Raw genomic sequence first — 23,688 nt, forward strand, 5'->3', positions numbered from 1 at the left:
TCCCAAAGTGGTCTCACTTCCTTCCAAATCACCTCTCTTTATGCATCTTCCAACTGGATTAACAGTATCACCATCTGCACAGTTGCTCCTGTTAGAAACTTTGGAAACAGCTGTTCGTAACCTTCCGCCCTTACTCTTAACACTTTACTAGCACCCGAATCTTAAATATGCTATCTCCCGAAGAATCTTTAGAACCCTGCGCCTTCATCACTACCCGCAGAGGTAATGCCTTAATTCATTTCGCATGAAGGCTTACTAGGATTGCTGTGTGAGTCAACTGTAAGGACTATTTTCCACACACCGGTGTTTTTGAAATTTAATGCCATTTAATGCCATTTTCTCCCCTTTCATTCAAGAGACTGTAATTAAAACAATAATGCATTTTTACAATAAGTCTTAGAACTGAATAAGCGTGATTGTGGTGGTTACGTTCATGTGTCAACTTGGGCAAAGGGATGCTCACGTGGCTGGTGAAGCGCCAGCTCTGGGTGTGTCTGGAGGGTGGAGATGAGCACTTGAACTGGTGACCTGAGTAAAGCAGCCGACTCTAATGTGGGAGGGCGTCACCAGAGGCGAGAATAGAACAAAAAGCAAAAGGTGAGCGAAATTGCCCTCTCTCTGTTTCAACTGAAACATCTACCTTCTGCTTTCAGATACATGATGAGAGGCAAAACAAAACAACAAAAAGGTTTAACTTCAACAATCATGTATGTGCTGAACAACTAATTATGACGGCCACGCCTCGCATTTTGATCTCTGCCCTGCAGTCACTTCTCTTTGAGAGGATATTGCTGGCTGGAAAAACTGTTCTGGGACCTATTTCCTCTAAGTTCTGAAAACTAAACATTTCATTTTTAGTCCATCTGGCTCTCCTCATGTTTGTCACGGGCAGTCGGCAATTTTGGCGTCGTGCCTGGAACCTCCTTAGCAAAACCCTGAGATTCAATAATATCTCCTATTGCTCATGCTACTGCAAGCAGGGCTGTCACCGTTTGGCCAGTACCTAATTTTTCTCCAGCCTAAAATCAGTTCTGTCACTGTCCTTCAGATTTTCACCTTCTCCTCAAGGCCCTTACACTTTCTCTATTTAATAATCACCTTGAGGCTCTTCCAGATTTTTCCATCACTGGTCCTGAAGCCAACGCCACACACGTTAGTTCTGGGCTACAGCAGCACTCCACGTTTACGGCAGCATCCCAGATTCTGTTCCAGTTATCTGCTGTTACAGAGCAAACGCCTCCAAACACAGAGACTTAAATCAGAAGCAATCTTTTTTTTTTTTTATGTTGCAAATCTGCAATTTGGGTAGCGCTCAATGAGGAGGACTTGTCTCAGGAGCAGGCGGTACTGGAGGGCTGACTTCAAACGGCTGGAGGCTAGAAAAACCAGGGGCTTTGTAAGAATCTCTCTTCACATGGTGTCAGGGGCTCTGCATGGAGTCTCTCCACATGATGTCTCCAGCCTGCCCCCAGAGTGATCTAACTCCTTCGGTGGCTGCTCGGGGCCCCAAGGACAAGTATTACAAGAGAGCAAGCAGGATGCTGCAAGTTCTTTTACAAAGTGTTCTTTGTTGCACAGTGTCATCAGTAGTTCAGTGAGAAATGGGGACTCCCCCAGGGCAGTCACGAGGGGACAAGGATTGTTGGGAATGGGGTTAACCCAGCGGCTAATTTCCATAATCAGCTCTCCTCCTCCTGCACCCCAGCCACAAGTCTTCAGTTTGGTTATCACATATTATTGTAAACACTCACTATTTTCTTCCTCTTTTATGTCAACAACCTTTAAAGAGACTGTGCCTTTTTATTCAAATGCCCACAGTCACAGTTTACATGTATTATTCAGGTATAAACTACTTACAGCACCACTTTCAAAGGGGTCTTACTTGGGTGATGAAATGTTGGGCCACTGTTCTCATTATTACTGTATCTCCAGCAACTCAAACAACGTCTGGAACATTCTTGGTAAGTAACGAATGCCTGTTGGAATAGTTATTTTATCAACCATTATTTCAATAATAAGAGAATGACATCTGAATAAGAAGAAACATGTTACAACAACTGCAGCTTTAAGCAAGAGAGTTCCTCCTTTTGCGTGAAGGAATCACTCTGATGTCCTTCCTGAGGTTACTAATTGCTGAGGCTTAGAAGTCAAGAAGTCAAATCAATCTGCATATCCAAGGAGGTGGGTCACCAACTTCTAAAAATAGTCAGATCTTCGCTTACAGCATTCAAAAGCAATGACCTTAAACTCTCCCAAAATAAATGCATACGAGTATTTTCTACTTTCCAAACCACTTCCAAAAGTCACTTAATTTTTCTTTCCACTGATGTTTGTTAGACCCTCCTTGTATTTCCCCCTCAGAGAACACAGGAGTCACTGCTAGGGTCAGGAATTTGTAATGACAGATTTTCAGTTCCCTTTTAATACACCCATAAAAATAATCTTTTTAAAAATAGACACTTCATAAATGGAACAGAAATGTTCTGATCTATTTTTGATGACATTTACCTTTTCTTCAACATTCATTGAAAAGAAAAAAAGGTAAACTTCAAAGAGCAAGAGAAAGACACAAGGTCACTTCTGAGATTTCATCCCATCTATTATCTCCAGAACCAGGTGTTTTCAGTTTATATTTAGCTTCCAAGTATACACAGGCATATAAATTTTAATGTGTTTACCAGTTATAATTCTTGCTATGGTGTATTGTAAGTAGTCATCAATCAATGAATATTTATTAAATATTTGTTGTTTAAAAATGTAAAAAAAATGTTTAAAAAATCTTAAAAATTGCCTAATCTCATCTGCTGTCATTGTACCAAAGCTTCAAATGCATTCTGTTTATCAGTTCTTCATATTCTCATGTGTCCATCTATTACCACCAATAATATTTATTTGTAATTGATTTAACATTCTTGACAGTGCTCTTAAGCACAGACAGAAATCCAGACAGCAGGAGCTTATAATTTATTTATTACCATCTTTACAATAGGGTCTTTAATGCAAACAATGAAATGATATCTACCTGATTTACTAACGTTTAATATAATTAGATTTAAGGACAGTTCAATATAAAAACCACTCTCCTGCCTAAAACAACACCTTTACAAAAGTATTTTGCCAAATGTGTCACAGTACACTGTCTCTGTTAGAGCTCAGCGTTAGTAAGACCTCACCAGTGTTACCACTTTCCTAACTATAGAAACAATGCATAGAGGAAGCAGCAAAAGCATCAATTTAATCTCCAGATTAAAAGAATCAATGCTTCAATTCCAGTTAGGATACAGATAATTGTCAAGTATCCTTGCTCCTGCTATAACAACCAAAAACATCGATAATTTTTTAAACCATAATTTTTATTAAAGTCATTGAAGAGTACGATGAGCAGAGAACAGCGACACTTTTATTCCTGGAGTTAATTTTCTAGGCTTGGTATTAGTACTGGGAGGAGGTTAAGAGATTTTACCGTAACAAGGAAAAACGAGCTGATATTTAAAAACAGAAGCTATAAAAATTCTTAACATGTATATGCCGAACAACAGAGTATCAACCCACATGAGACAAAAGCTAATACAACTTAATTCTATCTATTCTAGAACTGAGTAATTGTCTTAAAAACTGGAGGAGACTTAGGAGACATGACAACTAAATGTAATATGGTATCCTGGATTGGACAGTTGGGACAATTGGAAATTGAATAAAATCTGTAGATTAGTTAATGGTATTGCATCAGTGTTAATCTCCTAGTCTTGATACTTGTACTTTGCTTAAATAAACCATTAACTTTTGTGCAAGAACTTTCAGTTCTCTTTTTGCAACTTCGTATAGTCAAAAATTACTTCAAAATAAAAAGTTAAAAATAAACAAAACATAAACCATTTTCACAATTATCCAAAGCTTGTTTTAGTTAATATGCAGCTACAAAATAGTTAAGTGATCTCTTAACAAGCATGCCATAAATTTCCTATTAAATAATTCTTTATACTTCACAAAGGTATCTTTCTTCAAGACTATTTTAGTGATGATCTTTTGTTCAAAAGATCTTTCAGATACTTTTTTTGGAATTGCCACAAAAGCAGATTGTGTGCCACTGAGAATATTAAACAGTTTATTTAAAAGTTGGGGATTTGGGGGAGGGTATAGCTCAAATGGTAGAGTGCATGCTTAGCATGCATGAGGTCCTGGGTTCAATCCCCAGTACCTCCTCTAAGAATAAGTAAATAAATTAACCTACTTATCTCCCCCACCCCCCCAAAAAAAAGTTGGGGATTTTTTTCACTATTACCCAGATAGGATAGACAGATAAATAGAAATGTGCATATCTATCTAATATTATATATACATTCATTAATGTATGAATTGTATATTCATTCCACCATCTTGGCTACAAAATAATTGTATCTGTTTTTAAATATTCTAATTATCCACAAAGAACAGATTTTCTACCACTGAGGATATTTAAAACAAATTCTACTGCAATAATTTTTAAAGAAAAGTCACAAAATATTGGGGGCAGGTATTGGCATTGATGCCCAGACTTCCAAAGTGGCAGCCTTAAAGAAAGACAGCACCCACAATTCCTGCTATGTTTGTAAAATTGGTTGTACATAAGGTTTGTTGATAGACACTGTAAGGACCCAGGGGTGCATTCTGAAAGCTGTAATTCAAGTGTGCCAGGCTAAAATTGCTTGAATGACTTGTCAAATAGGACTTGCCCTATTATAATTGCTCTGATTATACCGTAAATCAGTAAAACTGAAAACAATTCACATTAGTTGGTTACATTTGAAAAGGCCAAAAAGAGTTATGGATAATAGCAGTAACTCTGAATATCCCTATAAAAATCAACATTATGGCCTCCTCCACCCAATAAAATGGGAATGACTGGCTTCTGCATTTCAATTATTGCATGAAAGCATTTCTAGGCTATTAACAACCAGCTGGTAAAGGCCTTTTTCATTTCATGGCATAACATTGTTTAATTTTAGAATAATAATCATGTTTGATGCCACTTTTTGCCATCAGTTTTCCCTTCTTACCCTCATCAATCTCGGTAATTATGTAAAAGTCTACTTACAAGTCTTTAATGGATTAGTTGTGTGATACATCAATTTAGTATTATTTACACACTGGAGAACATAAACATAATTACTAGTTAACTCAATTGTATTAATCCACCATAACTGCATTTTAGGAAAATACTGCCATCTTTTAGCTTTCTTATTTGTATTGATTTTGTTCCGTATAAAATTTACAATAATTATATTATTCCAAACCACACAAAAAGCTTGAGATGTCATTCATTTTTGTTCAAAATGCATTTACTCAACATCTTTTATGGTATTAACTTGGAATATTCTCTCAAAAAGATGTTTTTAAACACATCATAAATGGTAAAATGCTATAAAGGTCTGAAATATTATGTTAAAAATACATTATTTGGGGGGAGGGGATAGCTCAAGTGGCAGAGTGCATGTTTAGCATGCCCGAGGTCTTGGGTTCAATCCCCACCGCTTCTTCTAAAAATAAACCTAATTACCTCCCCCTCCACCAAAATATAAAAAAAAATTTAAAAATACAATAATAAATAAAATATTTTTTTAAATATATTATGTTTTCTCTCATTTAATATTTGGCTTCAAATTTCAGGTCTGTTCTAGGACTTAGAACCTGAAAGTAGAATCCACTGGTTGGGGCTCTACATATACCTGAAAACATCTGAGTCATTTAGCTAATGAAAAGAATAGCTTACATTTTAAAAAGGGTTTTATGGCTTAGAAGTAAGGTATTACCATGTCATTACACAGATAAGAAAGCTCAGTCTCAGAAAAGTGAATGTTTTAGCCAAGATCATGCAAGCGTGAAGTGAAAGAGCAGAGCCCAGAGCTGTCTCTTGGTTCCTCTTCCCCACGACACTGCCCGCTGCCTTTATAAGGCAGCTGACAAGTGTTCCCATGGATCCTGGCTATGGAAGCGAAGCATCCAAGGGCCAACTGGGCTAAAGAAACTATTTTCCTAAAGAAGTAACACTCTGTAGCTCATATAGCCAAGTTATAGGTTTTACACTTCAGGTATAAATATATGTAAGAGTCAGGATGAACTAGAGATCCACCAGCCCTCCCTTCCTGTCTGGATTTGATCGTCTGCCCCCTTCTAAGGCTGTGTAAACTTGGTTAACCCAGGATAGCACTGGATGCGGCAGCATTGCACAACAGACATACACTCCAACTCAGGGGCTGGGAGTAGCAGGCAATCAGTACAACCACCTCTTTGCAAGTGGGACTGTCAAATCTTTAAATATTTAAGATTAAATACGTTCTGCTGGTGTATCTTCAAGTTCACCGACTCTATCTTCTGCTGGATCCAGCTTTATTGTAAGCCCATTCAGCGGATTTTCCATTACAGTTATTTTTACTTTGCAGTTCTAGAATTCCCATTTGGTTCACTATTATAATTTTTAATTATGTGCTGACATTTCCCCAGCTGTTCATTAATTATGGGAACTTTCCTATGAACACAAAATGTATTTATACACCTAACTTAAATAATTGCAACATCATAGCCATCTCAGTGTTGGTTTCTATTGACAGTTCTATTCTGAGCTACAGGTCACATTTTTCTACTTTTTCATGTGTCTATAAATTTTGGATAAACAAGAATATAAAGAAGACTATTGTATAGTCTCTAGATAGTGATTTTTGTTTCAGTATAGTTGACCGGAAAAACCTCAAACTCGGAGTCTTGTCCTCCGTATAATGGATAGCAGCTGGCATTTCTGTTTAGTTTGTCAGCTTTCAGTTGCTAACTTTTCACTGGGCCCCTTGGCGTCTTCTCTTTATGTGTATAACTGAACTGTCAGCCAATTACGGGGACATATTTGGGGGCTCACCTCCCCTGTGACTCTTTCTCCTCCAGGATTTCATCCCCTAAATTTCTGACTGGTCCTCCAGCCCTAAACTCTGTCCTTTGACACCTCCAGCTTATGAATCCATGATTTCCTGAAACCCAAGTTACGTATAAATCAAAGAGTGCTCTCAGGCAAAAGGCCACGAAGTCAGAAACCGCTCCAATTCCCCTTTCAAGGGTTAGCTCCTGTGCGGTTCTGGTTGGCTTGCTATTGCTCTCCAGGGCCTAGAAATAGTGGGGTTTTATCATCGTTATCTTAGGGGGGTTAGTTTATCCAACCAAGCTACTCTGCCATCACCAGCAGCTGTAACTCCAGTACGTTTAAATTTAGAGAAATTTTCCTATAATAAAAACAAGGTCATAAATAAGTTTCATCTTGTTCTCTCGGAAATTTTGTTAGCTAAGATGTTGCGTTTTCCTATCTAAAATCTCCCAGGTTTGTTCTTCTAGTTTTCACAGCTATTTCATGGTCCACTTGTTTCAGTCTTCTCAGCATATAGAATGTTCAAACCATAAAATCGTATTTGCTAACACAGAGGAAAATTTTAACACAGAGGACATTCATTAAATGTCTAGTCTGTGACAGGTGCTGTACTAAGCATTTTGCATATTATTCCTTTTAATGTATGTCTAGCATCAAAGTCCATGCTTGATTTGAAACACGTGGCACTCCAATTTACTTCCAGATTAGATGTGAATGATAATAATAATGGTAACAGTGACTGCTCTTGGATCTAATATCTCATCTGCTGGGACTCCCATCCCTACCAGTACAATCACAGGGTGGTTCGTAAATTCTCCTTTGCATATTTAAACATTTTCCCTTGATGCAACCAGTAACCTACACCATGGCACTTACTAACAGCTTTATATGCTGCTCTCCTATTTTTTTCAATTACATGAACTAACCTTAGAATGACTTTGGAGTTACTTAGTGCACTGACATCACTTTTTCTGTCTTAATAGTTTATAAACGCATATGCTGCTTGCTTTTTGAGAGTGCTGTCTCTCCACAACAGTGCTGAAACTATTGTAAATTTCAAAACCAAATGACCTGTTCTCTTATATTTTTATAGCACCTCTAGTGTTATCAGCATTTTAGTTGATAAATGCTTTTAGTTTCTTGAAGAAATTTTGGACAAATTGCAGAACTGACATTGAAAATTATGATCTAATTACGAAGTCACCTCCCCTGAGGAAAATTAATTAATATTATTAACAGAGAATGATTAACTTAAGAGTCATCTGCTTCATGACTCTCTGCATTGCAAAGTCATTTCTCGGGCTTACAGGGAACAGATTTTACCCCTCTTAACTTAGTGTCAGTGTCTAGCCTTTTGGGAGCTAACTGCTAATTGTAAAACTTGTTCAATAATTTTCCCCAGGGAGGCGATCATCTCTTTATGCAAACAAAGCCTTTGGAGACTGAAACGTGAAGTCTCTGCTAGGGTTCTTGCAATTGGTAGTTCAGGGTTCACCATGGATATTCTGCTATGTACCTAAAAGTTAAACCAGCAGCTCCAAGGAATGATGGCATCACATTTTTAGGGTAATATGGGTCCTCTAGGGCAGTGAAAGCACCAGACAAGGAGCCATGCAGCCAGGAACTTCCTCTGAATTACTCTGTAACTGGTCCTGTGTTGCTGGGGCTCGGCACCAGCACCACAACTTGCACCACTGATGCTGGGCACCAGACGTTAACATTGTAACTCGGGCTGTCTCTGCGAGCTGAATGGTTTGAGATTGATCCAAAATGAATGGATTCCAGGGCGTCTGCTTCTTCACACTCACTTCTGAGTCAAAGTCACAAATGACTGTGTCTGATGGATACAGCTGGGGTCACACATCCTTGTACTTCAGCTTCTAAGGAAGTAGGGGTAGTGTTTCTGATTTCCTTCTTGGGAAAACACAAAAAGTGACTGGTAAAATTCCACAAATAAAGGACAGATTTTCAAAGGTACTGCGTGACCAAAAGCCTGGGACGTTCCTACTTGATGGTCACAAGCATCTGAGTGGAAACTGGGTCATGGATTTAGGTGCTATTAGCCAAGAAAAGTGGATAGGTAGTCTAGCTATTCGTCTTGCTTACTCACTGTAATTTGTTATGCCTAAAAATTCTCTTGTGTTACCCCTAAAAGAGAACTTGTGTATTATTCTATCTTCAGGGCAAAACAGAGTCTATTGAAATATGTGGAGAAAACTTAGATATAGAGCGTTATTATCAAGAGTTGTGGCCCATGCAGAAGCCAGTGCAAACACATACTTTACATAGGATAGTTAGTAAGCCTCTATATTCCTAAGAGCACCCTTATAAAATGAAATAACTTATTAGAGGCAAGAGAGTGGGAACGTCATTTCTGGAAACACTGGGAGCTAAAAGAGAAATTTTAATGGAGACTATACTGCAGATCTGAAGGGCGGTCTTTCTTCTAATCATCACTGCCTTCCTCAGGCAGGTTTCACATTTTGACAAAGGGAGTGTGGGTTTTTACAAGCAACACAGAAGAAAGTCTAAGCACCCAGTGACAACTCACAGGATGAGAAGAAGGCGGCAACAGTAACATTAGGTTGTCACCTTGTCACTAGTTGAAGCAGTGATGCCTCAGATGTGCCTGATTAGAGTCAGGGAAACAGGTAAACTTTTTGCAGAGCTTTTTCATTTTATAAATCTTGAAGACAAAGGCTGCAGTAAAAGGGCGACACATTTACTTCTGCTATGGCAAATATAAAAAACCCAAGATCTCCAAATAAAGAAAGAGTTCCCAGCCTTCCTAAGATCCACTCCTAGAGAGGTCTGCAGACACCTTTGTTCCTTACAGGAAAAGAGCATTTATACATAATGTGAGATAAAATTAAAACTTCCTGGAATTGTTTATGGTTCTTTTTAAAATCTTTCATCAAAAGGAAAAAAATTAAGAGGAAAAGTAAAAATTTGACATACAGAGTTTACTAATTTGCTTAAAGTTGGTGATTTTTAAAAATTCTGTTAGTGTTGGTTAGGCCCTTTGAAAGACCCCTCAGTTTTGTTATGACATAAGTTTTCTTTCAATAAATTGCTAAAATAGTTCTTCCAATGGGCTTGTTGTATTATCTCCGGGGGTCTTTGCATCCACGTAACCACACCATCAAATATATACTTGATCCTGAACCCCACCCAATAACATAACAGGTTTCTTCTGTTAATTCCTACATATAGGAAATACATGGTAGAGTCGGATCCAAAAACAGGCAAACACGGGAAGTAGAAACTCAAGAGTTTGTTAAAATGCAGAGCAGACGGGCAAGTGAGGAAAGAAGCACCGCCCAGACACCTAGATCTAGCCATCACTTCTAGGAAACACACAGTAGGGTCCCTGACTCCTTGACCTCGTCACCACCAGCGAGGTGTTCTTCCATTCAACAAGGTCCACGGATCACTGAGGATCACACAACACTGCCCAGCAACCTCGTACGTCTTCCTAGTATGCTTGATTTTTCCACTGTCCAAAATGACTATTTCACACTTTATCATCTGTTATCAAGTCTACTGCCCATTTTCCTTCCCCCCAACCCCAGAAAATGACTTTGTCTTTCATGTTATTCAGAAGATAGAAGCACAAGGACTGGTAACCACACGTCTCCACAACCCATCTATCTGCGTCTCATTTCCTGTCTCCGCAGCTCTGCCTCCCACACCAGAGGGGAAGGCAGTGTCTTTGCTTCTCTCAAAGGCTCACACACCCTCTCTGATTGGAAGCCCACTCCTCTCTCAGGGAAATCTCCCTTATATCCTGCAATACCAACCTCTCTGCCTCTAGTGAGTCATTCTCAAGAGCTGCATACCTACTTACTGCCTCCCACCTTAAAGAAAAAAGTAAAACAAAAAAATGTTTCTTCTCACATCACATTCAGCTACTATCTCAATATTTCAAAACAGCTAACAAGTATAACTGAAAAATAATCTGATGGCAGATTTAACACCATCTGTGGAATATTACTCGGTTATAAAAAAAAAAGAACGTAATTTTGCCACTTGCAACAACATGGATGAACCTGGAGGGCATTATGCTAAGTGAAATAAGCCAGGCAGAGAAAGACAAATATTGTATGATATCAATTACATGTGGAATCTAAAAAATACAACAAAGTTGTGAATGTAACAGAAAAGAAACAGATACAGAGAACGAACTAGTGGTTACCTGTGGGGAGACAGATGGGGGGGTACCAGGGTGGGGGATTAAGAGATACAAACCATAAGGCATAAAATAAGCTACAAGGATGTATAGTACAACACGGGGAATACAGCCAATATTTTATAGTAACTATAAACAGAGCCTAACCTTTAAAAATTGTGAATCACTATACTGTACACTTGTACCTTATATAATATTGTACATAAATTTTACCTCAATTTAAAAAAAAGGATTGCCACAGGAAAAAGCAACATTTTCCCATCTGCCCTGACTTCATACAGCTTAGACCTGCCCTTATTCTTCATGACTTGGGTTTTCTGTTTTATTTTAATACCAATATTTTATTAAAAAATATGTATTTGCCATAAGCCATTCTAAAACATCTTTTGAAAATGAGTGTAATTTCTAATAAACTAACACAAAAACATATGTATGGTCAGGGTTTTTCTGTTGAACAGAAACTGTATTCTGTGGCCAGTTCTCATACTGCTACTGCTCTGGGTTTTCCCCCTGGATCTTTCTAAGACAGGGATTCCCCCATCCAGGCACTGCAGACACTTTGGGATGGGTAAATCTCCATTGTTAGGTGGTGCCCTGTGCTTTATAGAAGGTTTAGCACCTCTCTGGCCTCTACCCACCAGATGCCAATAGCACACACCCCCCAAGCTGTGACAACCAAAAATGTCTCCACACACTGCCAAATGTCCCAGGGGCACAGAACCACCCCTGGGAGAGAACCACTGCTCTAACAGCATGTGGAATGGTTTTCCTTGGAGATGACTTTCCTGAGAGTCAAGGAATAAATTATGGTTTATTATCAACTATATGGGGAAGAGTAGGTCAATTTGGGGGGCCTATTTACGGAGCAGAACGGAGGAAAGTGTGAAAACATGGAAAAATCTTAGTATCTTGTGTTTCTTCTTCACCACTTCATTGACTACACCTCACATAGGTTCTACTGAATGTTTATTATGAATTTAGAAAATTCGCGAGACTGGCACGCGAGGTAAGAAGAAAAAAAAGAAGCTGCATTTATTTATGGAAAATCTACCGTGGTCCAAGCTGTGTACTTGGTGATTTTCATATGTTCTCTGCTATCCCGCCCAATATCGTAGGTAAGAGCATGAGTTCAGTAGAACACAGACCTTAGTTTGTCCTGTCTCAGCCACTTCCTAGCTACACAACGTTGAACACGTTGTTTAACTCCTTTGAGCTACAATTTCCTCCTCTGTACATATGGTTAACAGTATTTTCTACCTCACAGGATTATTGTGAGATTTAAAGGCGACAGCACATGAGAAAACTCACAAACACTTATGCTGTAAGCATTCCCAGATGGGAAACAGGAAACCCTTAGTCTCTCAGCACAGTGAAGCTGGGACATGTATAGGTCCTCCAGACTTCGTGTTTTTAAAAAAAAAAAAAGTCAGTTATTTCTTTTCCTCTCCTTATCTAATTTCTTTTTGCATACACTGCAACTTTTCAACTTTTTCAGCCTCAGGAGATTAATGCTGTATGACAAATCATGTCAGACTAAAAGTGATCATGTCCTTTGGCTTATTTGCAGTAACGATTAATGAGCTGTTCTGAGACCCAGTGTCATCTGCAAAAACAAAAGTCCGAATGTTCAAGAGTGGGTGTGTTTTTAATGCACTCTATGAATAATAACAGCGGATTATAAACTGACGATGTGTCAAAGACCGGAGAGTAGAACCCTCGTCATTCTCTTCCTCATGTTTTTATCTTATCTTGGATATTATCATAGTTACATAATGTTTTAAAAGCAGAATTTTAAACACTATGATTTTACTGAGTATAATACAGCCACTTGAAATGCTCAATTTTTGTCAATTTTGATATCACAGTGACAGAGAAATAAGTAAAGAGTCATGACCTAGTAACTGCACAGATAACTGCTTGACTTCTTTTCTGTCTCCAGAAAAGCCAAATTAGACTTGAACAATAAGTGTAATGTCATTACGGTATCTCATCACATAGATGATTCTTGGATAGCAAATATTGGTATGGGTTCTAACAGCTGAATATGGAAGGGATCTCGGGGTCTTATTGTAGACCACTGAGGAGCAACTGAGCAAATTACATGTCTCTACACAGTGCATGTTATATTCCAGTGAGAAAAGTCCAATCATATATATACATATATATGCATATGTGTATATATGTATGTATATAATATATGCGTATGTGTGTGTGTGTATACTGCTCTTAATTCTTACTTTGATTTAAATATGTTGTTTAGGCTCATACATTTAACCTCAAATATTTAAGGTTTATATATTATATACATTAAAGATAACTCATAACCAGATCTACAAAGTCACTACTTGTATTTAAATTAAGGCACTATATAATTCCTGGAGGATCCAGCTAGAAAAAAGTATGTCTATATTTTTTAAATGCTCAAAACTTCAATCACTGCATCAGGAAAATATAGATAGCTTTTAAACACGAAATCACCTGCAACCACAGCAGTTAACTATCTCGCACAAACAAAAATTATTTGATAATGGAGGGTGACTGATAGAACTATGTGTTACTTAACCAAAAAGCTGAGCTTAGACCTGCTGTACAATTTCTCATGTCAGCCTGCGACATCCTCTCAGAAGCATCCCCCATCCCATGGCTGGTGCTCGTTCACCTGCAGGTATCCGAAAGAGTTGGTTTACTCTCCAAATGAACATTTATGCTACCTCCCCCAGCCTCTGGGGGTCCATTCGCGGTGGTCCATTTCCACACAGACATTTTTATCAGGACCCCAGTGCCCCCCAAACAGGCCTTTCGGACAAAGCCTCTTTTAAGATGGCCCCAGGGCTGTTCTGATGCTGTTTCTTCAACCACACTGCTTTGTATTCTCCCCAAGTAGCTGCTAACTTTGGTTTTAAGTCCTTTCCTTCATAAATAAGCTTAAGCAGTCTTGTACCTTGCTTTGAATGTGGGATTCTTGACATCAGTTATGTGGTTCTCAGTATTTAGGGTCTCGGCCAAAGTTAGACAGAGCACCAAATTAGCCCCCAAGGGCAACAAAGAATGCCTTCATTCATACATGCACACACACAGTCGCTGAACTTAATTTACTGAAGGTCGTCTAGTGTTTGGGATCCAGAGCCGAGGAAGCGGGGGTAGCTGTGACAGAACCAGTCATTCCTCCCACTGAGTAAGAGGAAGGGAATAAAATATGGTCACAGATGGAGGCAGTTTGTAAATCTGGTGACAGTTCAGGCTTATTTTTCACTCTTATCCAAATGTTTTCTTTTTCAACTGCATATAAAATAAGTGGTTAAAATATTATGTACACATGATGAGATCTTGGCAGGAAAGTTTAAGGAAACAGAAATGAAGCTATCATAATCACTTGATGAAAGACTAAATGCTCTTACTTTAGCACTGGGTGGGATCAGATATATCATAAATGCATAAGCACAACTTAACCAAAGCATTTTTTATTACTGCAGTACAAAAATGAATTAAACTGAGAAAAATTAAAGGTTAAAATTTCCTATGTTTGCAGAAAAGCCAGCATACCAGGTGCTATCAATTTATTATCCTCAACAAAGAGCTTTAAGATAGCAACCGATTGTTTTAAGATAAGCTGCAATTTTTATTAAAGCCCTCTGAGGAACAATTAGGAGAAAACATTTGTAATGTGCAACTGATGTGCTGTACACTGTACAGTTAGACACAGGGAGATCCATTAATTATCCAACACCATCTAGAATATAAAACTCTTTATGTCTTGCTTTGCTTTACTTTGCTCGGCTGAAAACGGGAAGAATAAGCTTTACTGCACTTTGTGATCCTGCAGAAGGGAATATTTAATAGTCTCAGAGCATAATGCGGTTATACAGATGCATGAGATATTACAATAAGAAAAAAAATTACACTATGTCTCTGGCATGTGAATGACAAAGAAAAAAATCGCTTCCTACTCCAAAGGGGAAAATCGCAGCATTACAGAATTTAAAACTTGAGGATGTCATTAGAACAGCCTCCTTGTCCGAAGGTGTCTAGGACTTCAGACTGCAGAAAAGCAATCATTTAGACTCGCTCGTCTCATAGTGCTGTCCCAAATCCCAACTCCGACACAGAGATGTGACTACACATTCCAGGGTCTGCTGTGACCCCTTTTTGGATAAACTGTAGTACCTAATTTTTCATATCATTCATTCCAAGGCGGAAATGCAGCTCAAAACAGAGACTCAGAAATAGAAGTCCCTGGGCTTACATTCTGGCTCTAGAAACTCTTAGCTATGAGACCCTGAAACCAAACTTTTCATGCCTTAGCTCCTTCGTGTGTTAATGAGATAATAATTCGTCTACCTCAGTGGGTTCTGAGGATAAAACTGCAACAGTGACTGATACACAGCAAATACTTCCTATAAAACTTAAGCAATACAATGCATCATAATTCATCAACTTCCCTGTGCCTGTTTTTGCATTTTCTTCTATTTATATTTTCACATGAAATCATTCCTCGCAACCTGAAGTCAGATATTTTTTCTTAACCCCTTCAAGCTCAACGCATATGGTGGGTACTCAGCAAAACTATTTCAAACGAATGCACTTGGGTTCAGAAACCTTTGTATGTGTTTGTCAAAAGTGAGAAAAACATACTTTCTGTACAAAGAGGCAGGTTCACTATAAAAAGATCATAAAACATTTCAATGATATGGTTTAAATCAATAAGAGATAAACACTGTTTCAAATATCCAAGAGCTAAGGGAGGGAGGCCACAGAGCAAGGAAAACTGAGTGTGAGAGTTTTATGTGGACGCAACAGCATTAAAATGTAGCAGTGCTATTTTAACTTTCTTCTTGGCCCCAGGTTCAGGGAAAGAGAATTTGAAGCAGAAAGAAAACCCATTATGCTGACAAATTTCAAGGTTGAGAAAAATCCAATCTTTTCTGGAAGAAAAATTTTTTAAATTAGTCAGTTGTTTTTAAAGAAATTTTGAAGAAAACTGCCCTGTCTATGAAAAGTATGGTGGTGAGACAAATACAAACACATTTTCTTTTTAAGTTAAAAGATATAGAGTCAGTTTAGAAGTAGGGCCATAGGATTACATGAAGCTTTGTACAGCAAACTTTTTTTTTAACTTATATATAATCCCAGACTTACCCCTGAATCTTCTCTTTTTCTCACCTACTGCATCCTGTACATCAGGAGATCCTATTGGCTCGACCTAAAAATTTAGATATAGAAATCTAAATTTCTATGCCCCTGTAACATAACTTCAAAACATATAAAGAAGAAACAGAAAAAGATCATAAAAATAAATTCATAAATTACAACCCACTGGAGGATTTTAAAACACCCACCAGTAACTGAGATAGTAATCAGTGAAAAAAATCAACAATAATATCGAAGAATTGAACTACAAAATCTAGAAAAACTTGAATTGACAAGAATATGTTACTATACATGCATATGAATATCACACAAATAGAATAGAATGTACATTTATATCAACTACAGACTTTATGAAATAACCACATAATGATGTGTAATGATAGAAATTTAAGCCATGGGTGTGGACAGACTCGTCCCTTACATACACAGGTAATGGGAGAAAAGGAAAAGTTTTAGGCAGAACCCTGAGTATGGAGCTGAGTGCAGCAGCAAATGCTTGCTTCCTTCCAAATCTAGTTCCTTAGGCTTAACTTCTTTTTATTTTTTTCAGCTTCAACTGAAAATATCCATCTGGATTTCTATCGGTGCATCAAGGAAATTATTTCCCAAATTTAATTATCTTATGTACCAAACGCATCCTCTTTCTTTGTGCCCTAGTTCAGAGGCTGAAACCTCTATAGGCCACATGACAGAGGCTCTCTTGCCTCTGGCTTCCTGTTGGGTTTGATCAAAAAGAGTCTCTGAAGGGAGATGAGATCAAAGGATGGGAAGATGAGGGGTCGGGGCGCTTACCGACCCACATCGCATCCCACCCCGGGCTGCATTCTGGCAGAGGCTGCTGCTTCCCCACTAAGGACCAGACCAGCCTCGGCAAAGGCTGGTGGCCGGCTGCCTTGTGAGCCCTCTCTGGCTCCTGCTGCGCTGAGTCCACCGTGGTACATAGCTCTTTATTAAATCATTACTCGGTAAACCCTTTTAAGTGTGCTGTTTCCTGCTGGGGGACTGAGTGATCCCTCACCCATAGATTCCAAACTCAACTCTTAGACGAATGCAAACGTAATCATGTACCCCTAATAAACCAGCCAATCTTCAAAAATACAAATACAATATGCGTTGAAAGGCAGGGGGTTTTCCTCACAGAGGAGTATAAATAATTCAGAAATCACCATCCATTCCTGAATAAGCAAGTGCTTGGCTGCACACTGTGATTTATATTCCCTTGATTTTTTTTTTTCATACAAACTTCACTAATATAGAGTTTCCTGGCCTCTTTTATGTGAAGTCTGTTTAACAAACAGATACAATAGTAAAATAGTCTCCTGGCATTTACAATACTTTCATTTTCTCTCTAAAGGATGTGTATCTTTGAATAGCAACTGTAAACACTAAAGCTATTTCCCGTGGGGTTTTCTTTCTTTTAAGCAACTCCCTCAACTTTCTATTCTTTCTGTTGTTCACTTCTCTTGCTCAGTGGGAAATATTCAATGCCATTTCTTTCTGAGAAATAATTTATCTCCACTTTGCTGTCAGGACCCTTATCATCTGTGGATTAAACCCATGCCTCCCATAAATCAACTTGATTTAAACTTCGTCTCTGTCTCCCTTTGCTTCCCCTCTCATTCTTTCTCTAATCTTCCTCTCCCCATGCTCTTACCTCCTTTTGACTATTCATGGGACGGATATTTAGTCTGGCCATAAAGTTATGTGGTAAGGATGTTTTTCCAAGTGATTTACCTCAGCCATTCAGTGTAACATCCCGGAAGTTCTAACAAGGCCGCTCCTCAAAGACTAGCTCACCAGCTAGGTGGTAGCTCCAGCAATAGAAATGTGACAGGTAAATTGTATACAATCCTTGAAACCCTAAAGCAATTTGTTTCTGTTCCTTTGGGAGGTGAGGATAATCAGAGTGGTTTTTGGAGATGCAGGCAGGTTGACTCTGATTATAACCTGCCAATAGGAAAATGCTGAAAGACCAGAACTGGGTGAGCCCAGTAGGCTGACCTCGGGTCCCAGAAAAACAGGAGAAACCTGGAGAAAGACTGGGAGCATACAAAGGCGTTACCCTATGTTACTAGGCAGTATCCATAATGCTGAGTGCACAGAAGGTCACTGTTAAAAGCACCACACCTGAGAATGTAACGTCAAACAGACGAACATTCTACCAAAACTCACAATTCTTCTGTCAGTTTAATATTCCAGGAAGACACAATGGATTACTTCTATTGCCTGGGCATTTAACAGTAATGCGATACACGATCAAAACAAATTCTAGTGCTTTAGAGCCCAAGCCTTTGCTGAAATGATCAGTCCTTTAGAGCCATGGGAAAAAAAAATATACTCTGGAGAATGCCATCTTATATACCAGACTCCTTGTAACCAAAGGCTTTGTGGTACCCTTAGGCTTAATCACTGACTCTGTTAAAAATGATTTCTACTTCTAAGTGATTTTTCATCTTGAGATTTCAAAGGACACTTTTAACAACAGAATGAAACAGAAACGCTCAGCTAAAGAAAGTCCTGTTTGTAGCATTTAACTAACCGTCTTATACTGCTGTCTGTTTCTGAGCAGAGTTCGAATTTTTTTTCTTTTTTTTTTTTTACTTAACCAAACTCAGCTGTCTTATATCTTTCTGATTTCCACTGCAACCACTGCAGCCTTGGAGAGTACAACCAAAAAGATGGACCTTATCAATAGCAGTTTCGATACCCACTAGAAATCAGCAGAAGCAAAGCTGCCTTCATCTCACCCTACGAAGCCCTCCAGCCCCTGCAGAGTCTCAGGACGCTTCATCTACTCTCCTGGGTGGACGCTAAATTCTTTCACTGTTGCCCATGTAGGATGACATCCTCTCCCTGAATCCCTGAACCCTAAACTCTGCTGCTCTGGGACGGTTCCAGCATGATAGGCACTGGCATGGGCATGGCTTCAGTCTATGTAATGACCCACTGAAGGCATTCATGTGATTTCTTCAAGGTCTTTTTCTGTCCATATACCATTTTTTTCTTCCCTTTACCACCTACTTTATTCCAGCTGAGGTGTCTTGAGAGTCTAACAGATTTTGTTACAAGTTCACAAAATAATCTCTCAGTTTCTTGAAGTGATAAAGGTACAGCTCTTTATACTCGCTCTTCCAGCTCCCAGGCACATAGGAACCACAGACAGATATACAGGGTTGGGTCAAAGATCAAAGCATAGTGGCTCTTTCAAAAGTGCCCTTTCCTACTTGTAATCAGCGAGTCATTCTCGGCAGAACTCTTCTCTATTCAATAGCCTTATGGTGATGACTAAGACAAAAACATGGAGCTAACATATAGTAAATATATGATAAATATTATTATTATGATCTTATCATAGCTTGTTATAAGAAGAAGAACATTGGATCCAATCATGATTTTAGTTCCACTTCCTGCGAATCACATACAAGCCTCTTAACCTCTATTTGGCCACTGTGAGCCAAGTCAAGCTTCACCTACACAGACACTAGTAAAGTCTAGTCACAAGTGATGTTCACGTATCTTTTTCCTACCCCCAAATCATAATTTTGGGAGTATGCATAGACTCATTTGAGATCTCTTTTTTTCTATGTTCTAGGCACTGTCTTAAAAGATTTACATCTATTACTGCATCCCATCCTCACAACATCTCTGTGATATATTTTTTATCTTTCACATTTTGCAGAAAAATAAACCAAGGAGGTTTAAAAATTCATCCAAGTAGCTACAACTAGCTAGTGGTAAAGGAGGACCCAGGGAGACCAGATGACCCACTAATGAAAGGCAGAACCCAATGGAAAACTCAAGTTCTTGACTTGCTGACTAGTGTCACCACAGCTGGTGACAACAGTGGGCTCAAATAAATATCCAGTCCCTCGATAGACTCACAAATTTAAAATCTCCAAAGACCATTCCTGGCATTGACTGGAGGAGGCACTTCAGCACGGAGAATGCACTGTCTTTCTTCTCTGGAGGCTGAACACCCTGAAGTATGACAACCGTCAACGAAGTGTGCCTGGTGAACCCGCGTGCTTCTGGCCCAAACTGCACTGTCCCCGGCCCCCCGGGAAAAACACCCCGCCCACCCTGCTGACAAACGTGTAACCTTCCGCCTTGTCTACTAAGCGTGTATCCGATCATTTTAAATTTTCCAAGGGAGAAAGATGCAGGGTTTAATTTAACCTGTGAGAGCACGGCCACCCCGCGTTTACTCTGGAGTCGCAGAATGAGCTCATCCACCCTGGCCAGCATGCCCAGAGGCAGGCTGGATGTGCAGTAACGTCAGCCTGTCACCCGAAGTTGAACGTGTCCCGTGATCCGCGACGCCTTGCCATCCGTGGAGGATAAACCGCAGGGAGATGGAGGAGAGCCCTCAGCGCCGGGCTGGGGTTTGTGACCTCAACTCAGAAGCGAGTTCTGCTCCACACAGCCTGGGGTGCCCCGCTCTCTCGCTAGTGCTCCGGGGAGGCTTCATGCAGCCCGAGGTAGACAATCACAAGCAGGCACGGAGCACCTGGCCCGGTGACCCCTCCTGTGCAGGAAGAGCTCGGGCTTGTCCCTCCCTCTGACACACCTTCCAAATCCAGTGCCAGGGCTGGGAGGCGGGGGGGTCTCCACACCTGCCTCCCCGTCCACTGGGGATGCGTGCTGAGTGGAAGGAGGCTGCACAGAGGAAGAATCAACACAGAAGCGTGGGTGCTGAGTGGGGATAAGAGGGGACTTTTATCTGCCTTTCCTGAGATGGTCGTAACTCTCTTCACCCAGCAGCAGGCCGTGGGTTTGAGAAGAAAAGGAGAGCGGGGGGCTCCTGAGCACGTGAAATATACTCATGCCACCAAAATTCACCCTTAGCGCTGACAGCAGCGGCCCGTGATTTAGGTAGGAAACCGCTCCCGGCACCTACGCTGTTGGCTCAGAGGCACTGATGAGGCTGCACGCCAGAGGGAAGACACACAACAGGCATGATGCTTGTTCCCCTTATGAAATCAAAAGCCTTGCCCTTTCATGGCATTATTCTGTATGCTCATAAATATGGATATGAATATATAACACAAAATAGTGACTTCCAAAATGTGGTTGCTTGTATGGCGTGTTATAATGAACATTAGTCAATTTTGGATGTCTATCATGCAAGCATTTTTTTCTATTTGAGGGGGATGTGGAAGTGGAGGTGGGGTTCCATCTCTCACTATCTAAAAAAAAAAGAGTGTAAATTGTCTTTCCTAGCCCTCTGGCAGTTGGGGTATAGGTGTCAGGCATAACATTAGCCAGCAGAGGTCCCAACTGAATTTTTGAATCTTTGAACCTTGAGAAAGTAATACAAAAAATTTCAGAGGAAATTAAAGCCTCCAAAAAACACTAGAAAACAGAGTCTACAATATATAAAAGGAATTGTATGACCATGACCAAGTAGCTTAACATCTGAACATCAATCAATGCAACACATCGTATCAGTAGAATAAAGAACAGAAACCATGTGATCATCTCAACAGGTGCCAAAAAAAAAAAAAAAAGCATTTTACAAAATTCCATACCACCTCATGACAAAGACACTCAACAAACTAGGGACAGAACAAAACTTTCTCAAGCTGATAAATAGCATCATGGAAAAACTAAGCTAATATCACACTTAATAGTGAAAGACAATGCTTTTTCCTTAAGATGAAGAACAAGATGAGGGGGGAGGGTGTAGCTCAGTGGTAGAGTGTGTGCTTAGCATGTACAAGGTCCTGGGTTCAACCCCCAGTACCTCCCCCAAGGATAAATAAATAAACCTAATTATCTACTCCCACTGAAAAAAAAGGCAAATTTTAAAATTTCATTTAAGATAGCATTCTAAAAATAGAATACTTAAGAGCAAATTTATACAAACTACAAAAACGTGGTTGAAAGAAATTACAGAGAGAATGTGTTTACTCAGAGCAGCGGCGGTGAAGTCGAGAGTCAAGCAGTCGCAGAGTCTGAGGATGAAGACGCTGATGACAAGAGGGTCCGGCGTCCTGGAGGCCGGCCCAGTGAGGACGGAGCAGGGGACTGCTCCTATTCGCAGGATGGGATTTCTAGTTGGGACATGACTCCAAATTTGGGCCCACTTTCTGAGTCTATTTCCCTTAAATTCAGAGAACTGTGTATTATCCTTTCAACAAATTCCCATCAGTCAGCATTAGTTTCTATTTTTTGGTAACCAAGAACTCTGACTGGTACAGGTACCATTGCTGCTTAGTCTTTCTCCTTTTCTAATGATTTTGTTTAGCAAAAGAAAAGCCCTCATAATTCCTAAAATACAAATAATGTATACATATATATGTGTTAGCAGTTTCTAAGTGCCACAGCTTTCCTAACATTTAACTCATTTTCACAACAACCTTATAACTTAATAGTAATAATCTGGTAAGGCATATATTATTAATCCTATTTTTACAGGCAAGAAAATCAAAGTTAAAAGAGGCTGCATGATTCTTTAAGAGAGAGCAGGCCAGGGATGGAGACCCGGATCTGGTGAGCCTAGGTCTTGAGCAATGTCTTCCTTGGTTTCTTGTTCTCAAAGCACAGAAAGCACGTTAGCTTGCCTCCCTCTGCGGAGGAAGGCACTGCAGTCAGGTGGACCCCACACCAAAACAACTCAGCAACTCAAACAATAAGAAATAGTGACATGAGTTACTTATATGCAGTCAATGGTATAAGAAGCAGTCATTAACTGTTATGTTTTCAAAAGTGTTTAATGACATGACAGTATTAGTTGGAAGTTTTAGGATAAACACAGAAACAAATCCAACTGTGTAATATGCAGACAGATGTGTGTATGTGTGTCTTATATACGTGTGTACACATATATAATATTTTATAAAATACTAAGCATTAACAACAGAAAGACAAGACAGGAAAAGGGTATAAATTTGGAGGAGAAACAGGAGTAGGAGGAGGTAGGCAGTTGTAAAGACAATAAACAGCCCTAGCATTGGGCTTTGAGAGACAAGACTAGGGCCCAGGCAATCCACCTTGCTATACTCACCAAAAACCTACTGTGCGTTCAGGGGCCTGAGAGAAAGCCACACCCTTCCTTTCCATGTCGCAGATTCCTATCACTGTTTAATTGTGGTGGTTAAATCTCCGCTTTCCTAACAGCCGAGTTCTCCCATCCCTTCCTCAATGCTGACCTCTCCTGGCCGTTTTTGATATTGCAAGCCTTCCACTGGAAACCCTACTGAGGCAGCTGTCAACCTGTTCTCTTCACCTGTTGCAGCGGAGCTGAAACGACCAGAGGTGCCTGAGAGGCCATCGCTGCTGGATAACCCTCAGTCTCCCTGGTGTCAGTCTTGCCATTATCCAAGTCCAAGTTCACCATTGGGGGGGGGGGGCCCTTAAGAGCTCCCTCACCACCGAGCCCTGGGCACCGGAGATTTCTCTGTTGTGGACACCTTTAGACTCAGGGAGTTTTTCCCGACAGGGTTTCCAGCACTGATTTGAATTT

The 23,688-nt window shown here is 39.8% G+C and overlaps 1 long non-coding RNA gene across 1 annotated transcript in view; it reads right to left on the minus strand.

The window, feature by feature from the left end:
* Positions 1-23,270, minus strand: part of LOC116658307 — a 140,452-nt gene extending 117,182 nt beyond the window's left edge. Inside the window, exons 1-2 of the long non-coding RNA XR_004313636.1 lie at positions 23,230-23,270; positions 16,212-16,275 (exon numbers count right to left, since the gene is read on the minus strand). This is a non-coding gene — a long non-coding RNA (uncharacterized LOC116658307). The remainder of the gene's footprint in view (positions 1-16,211; positions 16,276-23,229) is intronic.
* Positions 23,271-23,688: the final 418 nt, after the last annotated feature.

Source organism: Camelus ferus, chromosome 20, assembly GCF_009834535.1.
Source record: "Camelus ferus isolate YT-003-E chromosome 20, BCGSAC_Cfer_1.0, whole genome shotgun sequence".
In the NCBI taxonomy this organism is placed as follows: domain Eukaryota; kingdom Metazoa; phylum Chordata; class Mammalia; order Artiodactyla; family Camelidae; genus Camelus; species Camelus ferus.